This window comes from Pimephales promelas, chromosome 19 (assembly GCF_988280905.1).
Source record: "Pimephales promelas chromosome 19, fPimPro1.hap1.1, whole genome shotgun sequence".
NCBI lineage: Eukaryota > Metazoa > Chordata > Actinopteri > Cypriniformes > Leuciscidae > Pimephales > Pimephales promelas.
The window spans coordinates 25,728,837-25,746,716 of record NC_142787.1 but is presented as its reverse complement, the minus strand read 5'-3'; the positions used below and the strand labels follow the sequence as shown (position 1 = coordinate 25,746,716).

The 17,880-nt window shown below is 37.7% G+C and overlaps 1 long non-coding RNA gene across 1 annotated transcript; it reads left to right on the top strand.

Annotated features, from left to right (window-relative positions):
- The first annotated feature begins 844 nt into the window (after positions 1 to 844).
- Positions 845 to 17,023, top strand: LOC120494498 (uncharacterized). Its single transcript, XR_016147710.1, has 3 exons — positions 845 to 920; positions 11,136 to 11,207; positions 14,725 to 17,023. It is a non-coding gene; the product is annotated as an uncharacterized LOC120494498 (long non-coding RNA).
- Positions 17,024 to 17,880: the final 857 nt, after the last annotated feature.

The window sequence follows — 17,880 nt, the reverse complement described above, 5'->3', positions numbered from 1 at the left end:
GCAAGAAATTTCAGACTCGTCTGACAATAAAGTATAAAGTAAAGTATCTCAGCATGAGAGAGTAGGGGAAGAGATGTATTCTGAGATGAGACTTTGCATCTCAAATGGTGATGCTAACTTCACAAGAGTGAGTTTAAATGTTAATTTCCTTTGTTCTCTCAAAGAGTAGCTCTCTCTTCCAGTTTTTCCAGTCTTAGAGCAATGTGAAACAGAACAAAACGGTTTGATAATTTCAGAGTTGTTCTGCATATTTTGCACAGGAAAGTAGATGTGACATGCTGATACTTTTGAAAATAAATGTTCTTTATTGGCATCTCTGGTTTCCTTTAACATCCATTAAATCGTTCCATTCTACAAAAAGTTCTTTGTAGTGATAAAATGATACAAAAGTGATAAACTTCTCGTGTAGAATAGGGGCTATGATTGTACAAATATAAAGGTTTTTAAAATGTCAACTGACAATGTAGATTAAGCACTTTGAAGCAGAGCGTTTCAGCACATAGCTAATGTTTGCATTAAACCATTGCTGTCTTTTTCATTCCTCCATTGTTCTAAGGTCACGAATAGGGCATCAGCCCCTAGAGTAGCAATAATCCATGACGGCGAATGTCCTTGTGCTTCATCTTCGTTCGGTCGCGCATATCTTGTGTGTGCTGTAACCGCATGCCGTCTTCACTGTCACAATTCAAGACTGAGAAATAGATCCCAGTGGGACTTTCTGAACATAGATGTGGACTGTGATCCCATCATGCCTGTCTATTTTATGCGCTGTTATATCAACCAGAGATAGGCTAATTTCTCTATGGTGTCACTGACATTGTATTACTTGGTTTTATTACAGAGCGGGCTTTAGAGCTGGTGATGGTATAGGAAAGATGATAAAGACTAGCAATGAGGCCTGTGTATCCGAGCAATGAGAGGTTGGTGTTTGTTTCTTTCTCATTATATGAAGTGATGCAGTGTTTTCTGCAGTATGAATAGATCAAATCATATTACTATATTTTTAATAAGAATAATGTAAATACAATAATATCCCTATGGTGTTTATATGTCTATGTTGTGTTTTTAAAATGCTTTAAGAGAAACCATGCACAAATTCATACACTGTAAAACAAACTTTTCATTATTTTTAATCACAACATTTTTTCTTTTGTCAAATCAACTTCGATAAATGATGTAGTTCAGATAACATAATATTTTGAGTTTCTGGTGATTAAATTAATCTCCTTCATTGTATTAACTTAATTTTTCCATTTAAATGAACTTAAAATTTTAAGGCAACCAGCTTACTTATTATAAGTTAAACCAACAATATATTTTTTACAGTGTAAGTCAACACCATGGCTGAATAAAGTCGTAGTTTTTGTTATTTTTGGACCAAAATGTATTTTCGTATCCAGTTTGTCATCACGAGGTAGGCCTATGTTATTGTGTAATGTGCGAATCGGTGGGCGGGGCTAAACCGGCCGTGTTGAAGTAGGCGTCGATCTTCTTCTGCGGGGGTGGTGTTTTTTTCCTCTTTGACGTCATAGTTCCGCACTTTAAAAAAAAAAACGAGTCGTTTGCTGAGCCTGGTGTCAATAAAAGCTTTTATTGGACTAACAAAGACGTTTTCAGTTCTGAAACTTACAGGATTTTTTTTATAATATGATGACCTCTTAGATGTCAAAAGCTCAAGGAAAATTTGATTTCTCAGTTCATCTCCCCTTTAACACTGTTGCAGACCAGGGACACCTCTTCATGACAGTGGTGTTCCCCGGTGGCCTCTTTCTGCAGGATAACTCACCCTGGATTGAGGAACCATTAAAGAGATAGTTCACTTTGAAATTAATTAAAAAACGATATAAATACTGTTCGTTTTCTCACACAAACCGCTCGTTTCGTGTCTTAGGCCATCAATGTGTACTTACATTTACGAGTCATTAAATCATGTTTAATTTTGACTTCTCTGTGCATGCTTTTTGCTGGACCCCCTTAGCCTCCAGTGTATAACTGATACAATGGTTTGACTGAAAAATGCCAAAATTGAAAATACTGTGGAAACAAAGACACCTAGGGGTTGGACAATGAAACTGAAACACTGGCCAATGGAGGTTTCACATCTATATGCCTGGCGGCCAATCTTCAGAGTGAAGCACGGGTGGATCAGTAAAGGTTTGAGCTCCAATATCATGACAATCCTGATTGTATTTGATGGATCATGAGCACCTGATGCTCAAACCGCATGATCATGCACCAACACACACAGCAAGACTTGTGACAGAAGGGTTTGATGAAGATGAAAGTGACGTTGAACATCTCCCATGGTCTGCGCAGTCACCAGATCTAAATATTATTGAGGTGTTTTGGAGGAGCGAGTCCACCAGCATCATATAGTGACCTGGACACTGTTCTGGAAGAGGAACGGCTCATAATCCCTCTGGTCACTGTGAAGGACTTCTATCTGTCAATTGGTGCTGTATTTGGATGCAAAATGAGGCCCTCACCATTCTAACAAATTATTGTGTATTAAAACCAGGTGTTTCAGTTTTTTTGTCCAACCCCTGTACATCTTGGATGTCCTTGAGGTAAGCTAAAAAATATAAAAAATGAGTTTCAAAGTGAACCATCCCTTTAACTGAAATAATGAATTATTGTTTCTATAGAGTGAAGATTTAAAGTAGCTCATATATACAGTTTCTTTCTTTTAGCTGCCTTCAGATCCTCTTGTAATTATCATACCCATTTCCCCTAACTAGGTTGCCTTACCTATGAGCCGAGATGTTGACCTGGAAACGACTATCTGTGATTTGAGTGTTTTGCTGCAGGTTTCGTCGGTGCTATTTTTCCTTATGCACCCCAGAGAAATGGTTTTAAATGTTCTGACACCTGAGTTCTCCAGTGCTGAAGCTGTTACAGATGCTGTTGCGGGGCTCAAGTCCTCTGAGAAAGCAGCCTAGGCTACTATCACATTCCAGGCAGGCGGCTGGTGAACAGAAGCTCAGTGAGGGCAGCATGTGGCCCTGAGGTAGAGCAGAGGATCACAGAGCTACCGCTGTTCATACTGCTCAGTAAATAGAGCATGACTGGCTTTCTGGACAGAAGTCAACGTAGAAACACAATAAGTGGCTTATAAACATAAAAAATTTAAATGTCTGCAGCTGGGAAAGTCAGAGAGGGATGTCATGAGATTAAGTTAGTCTCGTGTTTACCGCCTCGCTATAAACAGCCCGTATCATCCTCATGACTGAGCAGAATGCGCTATTTCCTTTGTCGGGCTGATCAAAGAAGTGCCAACTTACCTATTCTGTACATTGCTTCTGGTTTCCAGTGACTTCTGCGGCTATAGTCTCTCTGCAGAGCAGGGCTATGTGCAAATCAACACATTAGAATTGTAAATTGAACTCTTGCCAAGATATTAATGACAGCACCTAGTGTGGATTAACTTTCACATTTCTCTTTCTCCATGTAAAATGACAAGTGCTGCAAAATGCAGGGAAAGCGAGGGAGATAAACAGAGACTGTATGCTCCTCCTGAAATATATATGCGAGTCACGTCCCTGTGCATAAATATTAAGCACCATGTATCATAACGTGTGTCCCACTTGCACATCACTGTTTTTCACATGTCCTCAAACAGAATAACACCATACGTACTAAAGAAATTAAGTTTTAAATATATCAAGCATGTTTTATATTTTTTACTATTATATTTGGTCCACATCAGTCTCGAATATTTGGATATTCCAACTTCAGTAGAATGCTGTTGACATATATTTCGTTTTCTGCGAAGAACTTTCCAGAGAAAAGTCTCAAAGACCAATGAAATGCACTGTGCCTCTATTTGTATTCATAGTCTCACAGCTAGACAAAGATTTCATTTTTTGGAGGGAAATCAGCCATGTTCAAATCTGCAGGCCTCTGTTGTCTTTGATTGATCTTTGCAATCCCTGAATGAACCTGCTGTCTGTTTTCTCATTCCTTTTGTTCCTTCACAAACTATTTACTTAGTGGCAGTTCTCAGACTCTTTTGAAACCCCCTCTGATAGCTTATTCTCGTCTTAACGTCCAATAGTAATACATTTTTTTTCTCCATTCTCAGTGACGGGAGATGAGAATTATTCATTAGCTTTTAAAGACGAGTGATTCTTTTGACTGACAATTAGTTAAAAAAAATGTAAAACTCATATTGGATAATGCAGTAACTATGAGCAATGCATCTTTTACAGTGTTTATTAATCTTTAAAGGGTTAGTTCACCCAAAAATTAAAATGATGTCAGTAATGACTCACTTGCATGTCGTTCCAAGCCCCTAAGACACAGTTTAAGATATTTTAGATTTAGTCCGAGAGCTTTCTGTCCCTCCATTAAAACACTGTATACTGCTGAATAAAGTCGTAGTTTTTGTTATTTTTGGTCCAAAAAAAGTATTTTCAATGCTTCAAAACATTATAACTAACCCACTGATGGGTGGGTTTTGGGTGAACTAACCCTTTAAAACTGCTTATTGTCAGTTCATGTTAGCTCAGAACCATTATAACTTTTTATTTCAGTTGTAAATGATTAACACTAATATTAATAAATGCTTTAGAAGTATTTTTCATTGTTAGTTCATGCTAACAAAATTTTGTATTACAGATAAGGATAATAAATGATCATTATTATTTTTTATTGATACATATTCATTTATTTATAGAGCACATTATTTAGATTAAAATGGTATTGTTCTAGATAACAACAAAAATAAGGTGTTAAACTTTTGATGTTTGATGAATTGAGGAAAAAAAATTCTACATAAATTATTTGGTGCGATTAGTAAATAGGAATGATTTAATTAAGTTTTATCCTTTTACTTTGGACTAAATTCTGACAAATTCCTGGAATTTCTTTGTAAATTCTGCTTCCTATCACTCCAATTCAAGTTCCAATTCAATGTCCTGTGGAATTGGAAATTCCAACATGATGAAAGCTGCTTCCTCAAATTCTCAATTTTGCTCAATCATATTGCTGAAATTAAAGATGGAGAAGCTAGAGGAATCAGTTAGACATTTACACAATCCTACCAAACTTTCCAAATAAAAAATCTAAACTTTAATAAGTGTGATGTTTTAATGGCTAAAGTAAGGGAGAAAAATGAAATAACTAGGCCGCTTTAATGCAGTTCTTCTCGTTGAAGGTCATGTTCTCTGAAGTGGGCGTGGAGAGCAGCACCAATCACCGCAATTTCCATATAGAAATGAGTGACATATCTCCACGTCTGATTGCATGCTGCACCTGGGAATGAACACTTCAAATTACCACCTGCACTTCTGTCACCCAGCGAAATAATTGAAAGAAAGAGTTCCTTCCACCCACTGTTTGGCTGTTTTAGCTGCAAAACAAAAGCCAGGACCATTGATCTGAGTTTTAATGCATGGTTTCATAGACAGTGAGTGAGTAAAATCCTCCACTCCTGCCCTCCCATGTCCTGAGACCACAGCTGTAATGCAATTTATGTCGGTACTTACAGCCTGAATCCAAAAATTTGAAAGTGTGCCCTGCAGTTAAACTCATGTTGACCATAATTAGCCCCTTGTGTGTTGTCATGGTGACGGTCAGCTGTGATTAGCATGGACAGATTTAATTACAGGAGGGCTTGAAAAGATGACGGTGGAGTGTGAGCTTGTTTCATGTCATGTTTCTCTGAGCCAAAGGGCAGGGGGTTTACCTAATGAGCCATTGAGTTAAGGACACATTGAGCCTCTGGGGAAACAACGCTCGAATTGCTGTGGCATGTGACAAATGCCTCGGTTTGGAAATGGAGTTAAAAGTCACAGAAAAGATGAGAAATTGATAAAAAATAAAAGTCCAGTTTAGTTGTATGTAAAGCCAGCATACAGGCCAAGGGGTATAAACGGTGCTGCAGAATAAACCGCTTACTCGTTTCTGCTGTTTCACTGCAACAGTCCAGTGAAACATTGTAGACTTCAAGCCGTTCATAATTTGATGTATAGTTAAAGTGCTCTTTTTAATTAGTTAGCTACTGACGGCCAATAAGGGAGCAATATCTTTTTAGATTATGTACCCTTTTGTAATTAGAACAGTGTTATTTATATACGATTATGCTTTATTTTATATCTTCATTTTTCAGTTTTAGTACTTCAGCATAAACATGTTTGTTTCAGTTAGTTCCCATGGCAACATTTATAATTTTAATTAAAATGTTTTAAGTTGAACATTTTTCATTTAATCTGTATTCAGCTTTATTTCAATTAGCCAACAAAAAGGAGGATTTTTAATAGTTGTAGTGAACAATGCTGATCCAAGTAGTATTTTATGAATACTACTCGAAAACAAAGACTCTTATTTATTACAACATTAAACTTATTTAACACTAAATGAAACGGGTAAAACTATTTAAAAAAAAAAGACAGGACTCTGAATGCCAATATCAAGACCAATATCATGCTAAAACTATTCCAAGAGTTGTCATGATTGAAATTCTGTTAAATTATGATCATTGATTTGCAGTCCGAATTGAACTGGATCCTGATTGGTGACCTCTGATATTGTAGTTCAGTCCCACATGAATGTACAGCAGAACACACCGTTCTGAAGTTGGATTCCCAGTGGCTCACAGCTGCCATTCTGTTTGAATTGCCCTCATAGATTCTGCATAGTTTGAATTAATACTTAATGAATGTCACCTAACATATGAAGCATTCTCATTCCTCACCGTTCTAAGCACTGCCTTCATGGCTTGACAGACATGATTAATGCCTGCTACAGTCACGCTGAAACGGCACAGATAAAGCAGCCGTCGGTTTTCCTCCCCGTCTGAGCTCCGAAAAGCATCTCTGAATTAGAACCGCGCTTTGAATTTCAGCGAGGGGAAAGGAAATCGCTTGTGCCCTCAATTAAGAACTAAAAGAGTTCTTAAGGAGCCATTTACAAAATCTCTATGAAGTTTTTAATGGATGCTTTAAAGGAAAAGATGTGTATTTGCTGCCCTCAATTATGAATAGGTGACAAACACTGAAACTGAATGTGACCATGATGACTACATTAGCTTTGATGTCCTCTGTGAATGACCTATGATCTACTGTCACTGATCCTCACAAATGTCAGCTTACGTAAATGCCTGCCAGAGAGGGTTTATTTATATCCAGATCAATACTGTGTTATAGACGACCTCAAGTGGGATTGAGACTTGTGAAGCAAAGGTCTTTCGAACTTGTGTCTTGTTGACTATGACCGGAGGACTGCAAACCGAAATCTCATCCCATTCAGACTTTGGCGACATTCAGACATTAATGGAGAATTCCTTTTAAATTCCAATTCAATTCCTGAATTTAAATTGACAAGCAGGAATCAGATTTGCAATTCAAATTAGAATGTTATAATGTAAAATTCATACTGCTTTAATGAAAAATTCATCATGACAAACTGTTATTTAAAAAAAAAATATATATAAAAGAAACCTTTCCCTAAGCTACAAATCCTTAATTTCACCAAATAATATCATTCAAAAGTCATGCCAGTTCACCGCTATGAAGTAGCTATTTTGTGATGTAGACAAGTGTAAAGACCATTTCTAATGTTTGTATCTGTCAGTCAGGTTTGTGCAGGTTAAGTGTAGTTAATTTACTAAGTAAGCTTCCATACATGAACAACGACCAACAAACACCGAGGGAAAACACAGGGCTTAAAGGATTAGTTCACTTTTAAAAAAACTTTTGCTGATTATTTACTCACCCCCATGTCATCCAAGATGTCCACGCTGTTCTTTCTTCAGTCGAAAATAAATGAAAGGGATAGTTCACTTTGAAATTAATTGTTAATATGTTTTAGCTTTCCTCAAGGGCATCCAAGATCTAGGTGTTTTTGTTTCCACAGTATTTTCAATTTTGATATTTTTAGGTCAAAGCGTCAGTCATATAATGCAGGTATATGGGGTTTGCCTCAAAGAGTATGGACAGAGAAATCAAAATTAAACATGATTTAATGGCCTAAGACACGAAATGAGCGGTTTGTGTGAGAAAACGAACAGTATTTATATCGTTTTACCTCTTGTAATCACAATCACGTCCAAGTACTCTGAGGGCAAGGGCTCTTCTGTCTCTTCTGTCAAAAACGTGACAGACGTTGCATGTCTGGCCATGGCCCCCAGGTGTCAGATAGATAGATAGATAGATAGATAGATAGATAGATAGATAGATAGATAGATAGATAGATAGATAGATAGATAGATAGATAGATAGATAGATAGATAGATAGATAGATAGATAGATAGATAGATAGATAGATAGATAGATAGATAGATAGATAGATAGATAGATAGATAGATAGATAGATAGATAGATAGATAGATAGATAGATAGAGATTATTGATTAACTTTTGTATGTGAAATTTTAAATTTAGCAAATTTCTACTTGTGTCAAGTTTTTGTGGGATGTGAATCAATTCATTTCAAAGTTACTCTCATGAACTGAAAAGAAGCTGAATCTTCACTTCTCAACTCTGCACAGCCTTGTTATTCCATTCTATTATCTGCCTCGTTTCAAATCCAACTCCCAGAAGAACAGTGTGGTGGCATCAGGAGCGTGTTATCTGCTTCCTGACACAAAGAGCCTTTTTTATATATGCTGGGGAACAACTGCAGTGTGCAGCTCTGCTAGTCATGTTATGGACTGTTAATCTCTTTTGAACACAGTATTACCACCTGCTGCCTAGCCTGTGTACTCAGTTCCACAGTTTGACCACTGGAATAAACTGCATCTGCGTCTATCCATTAAAACATCTTCAAATAGGCCTGAATGTGAACGATTTCTCAACTCCGCTCAATTATTGGGTTGCAGCTGGTGCTGTTGGTGAAGGCTGTTTAAATCAATGACCAGTGAAGCGCTATCCACCACACTTATTATTCACTCGTTTAGATGCCGAACTGTTTTTTTTTCCCTCTTGGCACAATCCAGTAAGCTTTCTGAATGTCTTCATTTCCATTTGTGTGACAGAACATCTTTGACAGTGATGTCTTATCTGGCAGTGGCAGAGCTGCTGCATTTCAGACCTAAGCACTGATGTTTATTTAATCTCGGACTGGACTATAATGCTCTTTCCTTGCATTTCCAGCTGTTCTTCTCTTCATTATAGCAGCAGTCTGGACAGACACACTACAAAGGATTATGGGAAGAGGCTACAGGAAGCAAAATACCAAAAACATGATCCAAGCAATAACAAAGAAAGGGATCTTTATCAGCAGGACGTTTCTTTGTGCTTGTGTGTTAATGGAGTGAGTGGGCGGCCAAATGAGTTTTCGCTCTCTATTTAAGTAGCAAGTTTCAGAAGCATTAGAGCATTAGACAAAAGAAGACATTATTCCATTTGGTCTATTAAGTTGCGATTGACTGGCTATACAATAAAGAGATAGTGCTGTCAATTCTGTCATTGTTGCATCAAATTACAAACCTGTACGACTTACTTTCTTCTGTGAAACATAAAGAGAAAACATTATTTAACAAGATATTTTGAAGAATGTTTCAACTGTTTTTGGTCATACAATTGAAGACATTCTTCAAATATTGTAATTGTAATATTATCCATTATATACTCTATAAAAAAAGATAGTTTCCAAAATAGATGTGTATTCACTGTAAACCAAGTATTGTTGGTTTAACTTAAATGAAGTTAGCCATTGAGTTCATTGTAATTAAAATCTGAACCGCATTAATTATCCAAGTTGATTTGACGAAAGAAAAAAAGTTGAAAATCATTGTTTTCTACAGAAGATAGAAAGTCAAGTAAATCCAGCCTCTAGTTCATAAACGCCAGGAGAACTGGCCCCCAACTGAGCCAAGGTTTTTTTTCCTCCATTGGGTCACTTGATGAAGTTTTTCGGTTCCCTGCCACTGTTGCCTTTGGCTTACTCAGTTGGGGACATTCAAATTAATTAACCAATCAGTAATACCATTGATCAGCTCTACCAAACGTGGATGTTTTTCCACTAAGATTTTGATTGATACTGTGAAGCTGCTTTGATGCAATCTATACTATGAAAAGCGCTATATAAATATACTTGATTTGACTTGACTTGACTCGATAGTGCTTTTCTCTGATGATACACATTAAGAGAACTTAGATTTTCAGCTGGGACTCGTCTATGGATGGTTGTTGCTATGGTTACCACCCTTCATGAGACACTCATCATGAGTCTTTTTGCTTCTGCATTGACCCATCAAATTTCATAATTTTGCCAACACTCACAGCTTGCCGTTTTGTTGACCCGTGTGACCTGAGACAAGTAATTTTAGGAAGTCAATAAATTGATTTTTAAACCCTGCTCCAAACACATAAGCATTTTCCCCATAATGTGTTAGCCTATATGCTTTTGAGGTGCACAGATAAAAATGTAATATTCCACTGAGAAAATGTGAACTAGCTCAAATAAGTCAAATATATAGACCATTTTGCAAGATGTAAACAACACTGGTCCAGAAGCACTTCCTGTTTCAGTTCTTTAACACTATATAAAAGCTGGGATAAAATACAACCAACAGAACACGTAAAACTGAATCAAAAAGTTAAACAACATCTTTAAGATGTTTTCTTTACATGTGAAATAAAGAAAACAGTTACACACTGAAACAGGAAGTGTTTCTGGACCAGTGTTGTTTACGTCTTGCAAAATGGTCTTGTTTATAAAAACTGTGCGAGCTTGACATGGTTGTATTGAGGGTTTAAGGATTTTTCATATTTAATAAATTAGCAATGTATTTCCTGATCACCTGATGTTTGTTTTTTTTAACTTTTTTTTTTTCATTTTTATTCATTTAGCTGACGCTTTTATCCAAAGCGACTTACAATTGCTATATATGTCAGAGGTTGCACGCCTCTGGAGCAACTAGGGGTTAATTGTCTTGCTCAGGGACACATTGGTGTCTCACATTCGAACCCGGGTCTCTCACACCAAAGGCATGTGTCTTATCAACTGCGCCATCACCACCCCATAATACATAATACATAATACATTTGTATTATGTAATCCCATGAATATATGAGTATGTGGATGTGACATTGTTCATGTTCTCCTGGTCTTCATTTCCTGTCAGCTCACTGTCTTGCCTGTCCTTGGCAAGTTTTCACCAACCAATAACACATCCGTTCTTTCTCTTTCCAGTCTAGCGTCGGGGAGAAGTTAAAACGGTTGCAGTCGGAGCTCCTTCTCCAATTCCAGCACTTCAAGTTCACGGTGAGGTTTTGCAAAGCCAAACAAACCATTTAATTAAATGATAATTACAAAAGCATTTTGCTATGGGGGAAGTCATCTATATGTTTGAGAGAGAATTTATTTGATCTGATTAAGAGAAAAACACAAATAAATTGAAACTATGGTTGCAGCTGTACCTTTCTGGCAAACAACAGGTGAAAACGATGTTGCTAAAAAAGAACATTGCACCCAGCCCCTAAATTGCACTCCTTACGGCCACCTTTTACTTCTGTTTACAACAATCTCAAACGAAGGAAAACCAATTGAGAATTATAATGGAGTCGACCAAACTTGAGGCGCTTTGCCTTTCAAACAAAGCGTAAACACAAAAACAGCTACACCAGCAGATTGAATCAGGAGAAGGGAGATTTGGTTGTAATGCCGGTTTAGTGTTTGCTAGGTGTCATTTTCCCTGACCAATCACACCAGGGGTGTCATCCTCACTGATGTTAATAAGTGTTATTTAGAACCAGAAACGAGAACAAGCAAGTAAACATCTATAACACTATAAACACACATTGAAAAACATCACCCTTTTCTCACTTGCTCACTTGCTCACTACCACACATGCAATATAATAGAGTAACGTCTACATCCAGCATTTTAAGACCATTTACAAATTCTGTTAAAATGCATTGCAATGGTGCAGACAACAATAAAGGGTTACACTTTATTTCGATAGTCACTTTAGACGTTCTACTAATTATAAGTAACTTTTCAACTACATGTCAACTAACTCTCATTAGAGTTTTAGTATATTATAGTAGACTGTCAGTAGACTCTTGTTAGGTGTTAGGGTTCGGGTTAGGAGAATAAGTTTACTTGTAGTCGCCAAGTTACTTATAGTCAGTTGAATGTCTGTTGGGGGACCAACAAAATAAAGTGTTGGCAGATATTAAGCTGACAGTCTACTAATCCTCTAATGACAGTTAGTTGACATGTAGTTGAAAAGTTACTTATAGTTAGTAGAATGTCTAAAGTGGACTATCGAAATAAAGTGTTACCCAATAAAGTTTTGGAAATACAGGCCTATGAGAAGATTTCAGAGTATTCAGAAATTAATTGCAGAGTCAGTTCTCAAAAATTGTGAGAGTGGTCAGAAAGTTTCTCAATATTTTTTTAAAAGAACAAAGTCGTACAGTAGCATCAAGGAAGTCCCAAACAAACACAGGATAATGTGCAGACGCTCCTGATGAGGCTGACAGCAAGAATGTCTGAGGCATCACAAAAGATCTTAGCAGAACTGATGTTGAGGGTAGGACGAATCGGAAGAACTCTTCTTCCAGAAAGAGACAGGGTGAGTTCCTGTCAAAGGCTGGGCAGAGTGCACTGACAGAACTACCGTGTGTCACCCTCCTGCTGGCTACAAAAGATGGGCAAAGAAGACTAGCTTTGCAGGTTTAGTTCAAAGTAGAGGTGATCCAGGAACTGCTCAAATGAGTTACCTCGTTCCATACGGAACATGCATTATTCATTTACATGCCTGTACGCCTAACTTACGTGAGTTGCGTTTTGTTTGACGCATGCAGGCCTAATTAATGTTTTTCCGGTTCAATGGGACAGGCTGCCTGATTTAGGCTATAATGAAGAATTTAGGTTATCCTACAGTCTGTTTACACTATTTATTGGCCTCTGTGGGTTAGTATTTTTTTAGTTTTTTTGTTTCAAGATTTCATATATTTTGAGTTAGCTCTCATGTACATATCAGTAACGTGCTCTCAAGTTGTTGGAAATATTGCCATGCAAATCGTCTCTGGTTGTCTTAAGTGGTTGGAAACATACTACAAAAATAGTGTCGCATCATCACCAGTTTATTGACGCTGTTCTTCAAACGGATCCCCTCAAAACACTGCGGTAGAGTTTCTGCTCTCCTATACAAAGCCCCTGAATATTTAATGAGGTAAGAACTGAGGCACTCACGATTGGTTGTCTGTCTTTCCCGAATGGTAAATAAGCCAGGTAAGTAATATTTTCTTGGGAAACGCAGCATTCTCTCTAATCACTATAGCACCCGAGTATCAAATTCAATGCAATTTATCAATGTAATAAAACCAAGCAATTAGGACAAACAGAATGGTGTATTAATATTTTTTGATGAGTTGAAAACAAGCAATTCATCTGTTTGTTCCTACACAAGTTATAATATTAGATTTAGAATCACTGCATATTACACCATCTTTATATCCCAAATGTCCCATTAACTGGATAACTAACCTTGAGCAATAATTAAGCATGTCTGAAATGGCCTACTCTCCATATTTCTCGGTTCTTGATTACAGTCATTAGAGAACAGGGATGAAATTGCGTTCCCTCTGTCAATAGTGCATAAATTTCCATCCCTTACATCGTCCTCCCACTCATGTGACTAAAGTTGTTTAATGAGTGGGATATATGATCTTGTTTTGAATTGTATTTTTACTTAAGTTAATCAATGGATGAACTGAAGTAAAAAAAAAGAATAAAAAAAAAGATTATATTTCAAAGTCAAAAATTTCGCATAGGTGTTAAGATAATCATTTCCTTACCCCTCATTATCACTGTAAAAAATAACTTTTTTGATTTTAATGGTAAAATACTGTAAAAATGCTACAGTGCAAAACTGTTTGGTTAATTGGTTAACAGAAAGTTTCCGTACTATACACGGTAAATAACTGTGATATAATTTTACAGTAAAATACTGTTAAATTTACAGTATTAGAAAGTGAAAAAAAACAAATCATTATAATTTACAGTGAAAATGCGTAAATTGACATTCCCACAATTCCCTGTGTGACACTTCAAATTTGATGAGTTTAACTATGGTTCCTCATAGTTTTATTGTTTTTTTTTTCTAATCAGTTATGTACATTAGGATTTTATGGTACATTTAATGTTGTTAAATTAATGTTTATTGCATTTTTTTTAATTTCATGTGTGTTACCATGATGGTGTTTAATGTTTGTGTGAATGACACTGTGCAGCTTCTTTATATAAGTATTACTTCATATAAGTATCCACTTGTGATGAGCCATAATTGCTCATGTAATGCACATCACTGCTGTGATGATTGTTGGTTGTCAGTGTATTACAATGGTCTAAAACAGACATCGATACGTCAATAGGTTGGTAAAACAACATTTTATCAGAAAATAAAAAACGGTTTATTTCTGTAAATTTTAAGTTAAGTCTGTAAAACCATAAACGTTCCTACTGTATTTTTAACGGTAAAGTTCTGGCAACCACAGCTGCCGTTTTTTTACCGTAAAAATTATGGTTATATTTTTTTACAGTGTATATAAATAATTGTAGACATAAAAAGTAAAGGATCAAAACAATTAGTATTTCATAGTCCAGAAAGGGAGTAGGGGGAGAGCGGGGTAAGTTGGCACATGGGTAAGTTCATAACCCTGTTCAGTACTCCATGGGTACTGTTCATAACTGATACACTAGGCTCTAACTCAAACACTAGGCTCTATCTCAAAAGTCAAACAGCCACTTTGTGTGACTTCTTCTTCTGCAGGCATAGAGGTCAGAACCAGTAGGAAGTGGAAGGCCCAAGAGGCAGTAGATCAGGCAGTGTCACGGCTGCGACATAGTGAGCTGGTGGGGCCAGTGGCATCTGGACGGGCAGGACTCGGGAGCAATCCAAGACCTCGCTTTAACAAGGCCCAGGGGAAGGAAAGAGGCAGCTGATTCAAGAGGAAGGCCGAGCTGGGGTATAAGGAGTCCATTGCAGCAGGCCAGTAGGGATGAGGCAGCAGGGAGCATGGACTCATGGGAGCATGGGAGCAGGCGGCAGACCGGAAGAAATCCTGAACAGAATTGTGGAAGTCAGAGCCACACTGGATTTAATTCCTGGTTTAGTCTATGGGGCCTGGCAGAGACACCACTGTGCCCACTGTGTGGAGGAGGTTCATTGGAGCACATCATGAGCTGCTGCTCAAAAGCACTGGGAGAGGGGCACTACCGTTGTCACCACGACCAAATAATGAAGGTCATTGCAGAGGTTATCAGGACTGGGATCGCCTGCAGTAAATACCAGCAACTAGCAAGACAGAACAAGCTGGAGAGATCCAGCACACCAGCACCTGAAGCAATCTGGGGGGCTGCTGGCAACAGCACGCGACTGACAGCTGAAGGTTGACCTTGGGAAACAGCTCAAATTCCCAGAAAACATTGCAGTGACCACACTCAGGCCAGACATTGTCTTAGTGTCAGAAATAACAAGGCAAGTGGTCCTGCTGGAGTTGACTGTTCCCTGGCAGGACTGGATGGAGGAGGCTTTTGAGAAGAAGAGGGCCAAATACGAGGAGCTGGCAGGCTGAAGCAAGGGGTGGAGGATCTGATGAAATCCCATCGAGCTCAGGTGCAAAGGATTTGTTGGCCAGTCACTGATTAGGGCCCTCAAGATGCTTGGAGTGGAGGGACTGCACATCAGGAAAGCTGTCAAGAACATCATGGACGCCGCGGAAAAGGCATCAAGATGGCTGATGATCCAACAAGCGGGGTGATCCATGGATCATACAAGGTACTCAGACTGATGAACCCTGGCTGGGTGTCACACTGACTCACATATGTGCCCAAGACTTCCTTCTTCCATTTGGCATGACATTTACAGATGTATGGTGCTCAGTAAATGTTAGACAGTGTGAAAAGTGTGACAACACACCCCGCTCTCTCCCCTACTGCTTCTTGTATTGCGGATAGCAGAATAGGGGCTATGTGCCACACATATTCTGTAAAACAGGTTGCATCATTTGTGGTTCAGGTCTTTTGTATGTGCTTCGTTAAATAGCCGTTTTTAAGATGCCTTCAAATGAGTAAGCAAAGATGATGTTCTTCTTACTAACATTTAGACATTTAAAATGAATAAATGGCAACAATTAAAAGAACTAGATACTTACCTTAAAGTCCATGGATATCGGCGTTGGTTTGTAGCTTACTGCTGTTAACACTTTTCAACTACAAGCAGATAAAATGAGACCTGTTTCCCTGTTTGTTCATGTGATGTTTGTCAGAAAGCCCAAAGCATAGTGGAAGTTATGTAATTCTGCTGCATCTTCCTTTACCTTCCCTGTTTGTTTTCTGTTTTCAGAAAAAAACATTTAAGAGTCAAAGCTTGACAAATGAGAGTCTATATCTATGATGAATATTCATATTGGCCATATTACACTTGTTCACTATTTGAATAATATCTGAAAAGTGGTTTGTGACTGCAGCATATGATAATTCAGTCTTCAAAGTGATTTTTGCTTCATGGCTGTGCTTTTTGGTTTGCCAGTAACTAATTTCATCCACATGTTTGACTCCTTGTGTTGTAAGCTAAAATTCCAAATGATTCAGATTCTTTCCTCAGCTCTTTTTCAATGATTTTTGGGATGATTTTTATAGACCATGTAAAGATGCACAACATGTAGGCACCCTATCTATAGGTTATCGGCCAAGAGATTTTTTATTGGATATTTAATTTTGTCATGAAACTAATTTTAATATGGGCTATATATTTAACTGTTATCACAACCAACAAGAAAATTATTATGACTTGAATTTTAAAATCAGAGCATCTCTAAACATATAACTGGTGTATAAAACAGCTTTTTTCTTTAGTCTCAGTGGCGATGTCCCTGTGGGTTTAAATGAGCATTAACTGTGATAGTTAACGCCACTATGGCATATAGTCTGCAAATGTTAGGCTAAATATGGATTAAGGGAATGGGCAGGAACCTATTACTCATTAAGTCATGTCAGGAAATGTTGCTGAGCGGCACCACATCTCCTGACACAAAAAGGCAAAACACAGGGAGCCCCTCTCCATCTGGGAGCAGTGGAACGTTTGGATGGTTTTTGGCAGCTCTTGTACTTCCATCTCTTTTCCATGATCTTTTTGGCTGTCGAGAGCATCGCTGCCCTCTTTTTAGTTCTCACTTCTCCACGGACAGATTTTCTGAGGGTTGGTGAAGAAGATGTGTCATGCTGTCAGCAGATGTTCCATTTCCTGTTATGATTCCACTATTTCTGACTTTCTATCATTGGCTTGACGTGAGGGACAGAGAGCTGACTCGGCTCCAGGAACTGTCTGCCAGAGGACCCGCTGAACTTCTTACGCTGAAATTTCAGTCTGGTTTCAGGTGGCTTGTGCTTTGAGAATGCTTAAATCGCATACGATTAGCATGTGTAGATGGCCAAACTGTTTCATGTATTTCTAATACTTGACCTACAGCCTTAAATAGTTGAAAAATTTGATCATTTTTCAGATGTTTTTGGTTGCCAGCGGCTAGGCATTTGGATTTAGCTAGTGATGACAATCAGAGATCATCTCAATCAGTGTTAAATAGCACAATTATTTTCCAGTGTTCTGATTTTAATATAATTTTTTGTGATATCATTCTGTAGCTGACTTGGTGCTTCCAACATTTTTGAGGGCTCTTGCATAAAGAGATACAAGAAAAGTAAAACAAATAAATAAATAATTAAAAATAAGGAGAGCAAAAAAACAAAAAGATGGAAATAAAATGCAAACCTAAGTTGAGAAAAGAACTGAATTGCCTGAGGAAAAGCCTTAGTAAACAGTTATTTATTCACTGTCTGCATTTTGAAAAATTCTCTCTTAAAGTCTCCCAGTCAATAATTATATCCCTTAAAATTCATCTTTGATCTTCCTTTGAAAAATTTTTAC